The following is a 3,237-nucleotide window of genomic DNA, read 5'->3' as shown; positions in this document are numbered from 1 at the left end:
GCTCTGGTGAAGCTTGGTGCGTGCTCCTTCCTTGTCAGACGAGTGACTTGACCTGGTCTGGAGACCGTTCCTTTATACTAGTGGACAAGAGTTGGCTACTTCCGTGTCAGACGAGTGACTTGACATAGGATGGAGAAGGACACTTAACACTAATGAGCTTGTCGGCGTGCCTCGTTCTCGACTTGATTGTCTTGATGTGAGGACCGTGCGGACCACACCAGTAAGCTTACACATGCTCGTTACAAGTTGTATAAGTTGACCCGTTTGGCCCGGTTGCCTTGCACATGATGGTGTTGACCATGTTCGGTTAACAGGTCGTGTGTCGAGGTGGTCGGCCTTGGTAGTAGGATGTCTTGTGCATGTGACGTGTTGACCTGGTTTGGTCGGTGTGTCGTCGTGTACGAGATGACCTACTTACCCGTCAGTTTTCCAAGTTGTATCATGTGTTGACTTAGTTGACGTGTCATGTGCTTGGATGATTAGCGTACGGGTCATGTATGGTGCGCTTGCTTCAGTTGAAGGGATGTACTAGTACAGTTGTATTAATTGTTTATTTCACGATCTGGTCTTTTGGCTGGATCGTGAAAAAACGCTAAGTCCCAAATCCTGAACTCGAGAAGAAAGCGCCAATGACAACGTTTTTGACTGGAGCTCCCTAGCATTCGGCTCTTTTCTACTTTGAAGGGATGCACTGTTGTATGAATTGTTTATTCACGAACTGGTCGTTTGATTGGATCGTGAAAAAAAATCGCTAAGTCCCAAATCCTGAACTCGACAGGAAAGCGCTGATTGCAAACATTTTGACTGGAAGTCCCTTGAAAATGGCGTTTTCGTTATTGGCATTATGTGGCACGTTTATTGTGGCTAGAACATTAATTATTCACCAAATGGCACCAAAGCTTGGCAAAAGTCGCGAAACACTCCTATCTCGACGCACCAGCAATCGCAACTTGATGCAAAATAAATTGCACGAGCTAATGATACTTGTACCATGCACAGTACACCGTACCAAAATATACCCCTGAAAGTGTGCAATTTGGTGCTACCCTAGGGAATATGTATGGGAAGCCTAGCTACGTGTGTCGCACGTTCCAAGTTGCATGGACGTCGAACAGAGGCATGCAAAAGCACCTATCTAGGGGAATTACTCTACGTTCTAGTAGCAAGTGCGATTTTCCGGTCCAGCACGGCAGTACGCCTGCACGCATACACTCCATGTACCAAAAATGTACCAACCTAGGCGTTGCTCAGTAGCTTTTGGCGGCACATAGAAAAAGTATTCGAGTTCAGATTTTTGGAACTTAGCGTATTTTTAAAACTAACAACGAAAATTAAATTATAAATCGGTAAACGGCTAGGAGTTGCTCAGCAGCTTTTTGCGCAACGTGGCAAAAGTATTCGAGTTCAGATTTCTGGGACGTAGCGTATTTTTCAATCATAATAAACCGAATCAAACATAACAATGATGAAACTTACACCATGTCCCAAGGTTGTGCACAAAACGTAACGATAAAGTGCTGGCGAAGTTAGAGGTGCACCAAAATTGTGTACCGATCAGGGAAAGTACTCTACGTTCCTATGATTTGGGTGAAAAGTGTTGATTAACTGCTGGTTAGAATAGACAGTTGCTTATCATACACATCGCAAACGAACACCCCTTAGTGAGCATTAGCAAAAGTCAATGGCACAAAGCAATTGCAATACAAACTGATCAAGTACATTAAAGAACGCTAAGTACCACGACTTCTTTCCAAGAATGGTGTCCGCGACGGGAGGGCAAGCGTCCTTCCCAGGTTTTCCTAGTAAACCTTGTATGGTAAACATACCCAAGCGTGTCTGTAAGCACGCAACGAAAGTCACGAACGGGCACATACCTAGGGAATGTACTCTACGTACTTGGACTTTTGTCCAAGAATGGTGTCCGCGACGGTCGGGCACTGCGACGCAATAACCAAATCCTAGGATTGTAACTTTAGTGTGCACAAACATAAACATTAACGCGTTCGCTCGGGCTGCGCCGTCCGTGTTGAACACAAATGTGGGTGATTATATGCGTGGAGGGACAAAAACATACGAGGAGGAGACAGTTTTCTGCACGATGTGCACAGAGCTCATTTCGTCGTCCCGGGCGAATGGAAAAACACAAACATCGCGAGTATCGTTCTAGGTTTCTGTCTATAAAAGGGCAGGCCAAAAGGTGACCGGTTGAGATAAGCGTTTTAAGCATACAAACACTTTATTGGAACTTTTGATACAAAACAAGGTACGTACATGTAGGTTGTACCAACATGGACATCTATGAACGCGTACGCTCGGGCTGCGCCCTCCGTCTTGTACTTTCCTGATCGGTACACAGTTTTGGTGCACTGCTATTCCGACCGGCAACTTGTACCAACATATACATCCATGAACGCGTAAGTAGTGTACTTTCCCTGATCGGTACACACTGTTGGTGCACGGCATAAGAAAAGAGCTAAAATGGTCAAACTCAATCCATTTCAACAATAGATAGTCGATAGTAGCTGTGCCGATGAAGTAGGGCACGATGCAAGTTAATGTTGTTTAATGAATAACATGTCCGCCATACATTTCAGTACAAATTTGCTCGGTCAGACCTACAAAGTGCTATATCTCGAATACGAGGCGTCGGACTGGGGGTTGTAGAACAATTTTAAGTTCGTCTAATGATTCTACATCCGATTCTGGATAGCGGTTTTTGACCACTTTTCAATATTTTGTGACACCCCGAACCTAGGGGCAGCTCCTAGCTTTTTCAAAAATGTGCACCGAACGGGCCGGAGAGCTCGTGTGGCTCAAAACATGTTTTTCGCTAAAACACCTCAAAACGTGTAAGAACGCACCCTAGCTCTTGTTTTTCAAAAGTTATGGCCATTTAAAGTGAGGTGGTTTTTTGCTTCAAAATAGCTATTTTACCCGTCCCTATGGCCATGCTTTAAATTTTCACGAAAATGCAAGGTCAGACCTAGGCCGGGCCATATCTTGAATACTAAACGTCGCAGACATTGGTCGTAGAACAATTTTAAGTTCGTCTAATGATTCTACATCCGATTCTGGATAGCGGTTTTTGACCACTTATCAATATTTTGTGACACCCCGAACCTAGGGGCAGCTCCTAGCTTTTTTCAAAAATGTGCACCGAACGGGCCGGAGAGCTCGTGTGGCTCAAAACATGTTTTTCGCTAAAACACCTCAAAACGTGTAAGGAACGCACCCTAG

The sequence above is a fragment of the Anopheles arabiensis genome (genome assembly GCF_016920715.1).
Source record: "Anopheles arabiensis isolate DONGOLA chromosome X unlocalized genomic scaffold, AaraD3 X_pericentromeric_contig0006, whole genome shotgun sequence".
Taxonomy (NCBI): Eukaryota; Metazoa; Arthropoda; class Insecta; order Diptera; family Culicidae; genus Anopheles; species Anopheles arabiensis.
The sequence above is the reverse complement of the archived record's forward strand: the minus strand, read 5'-3'. Positions refer to the sequence as shown.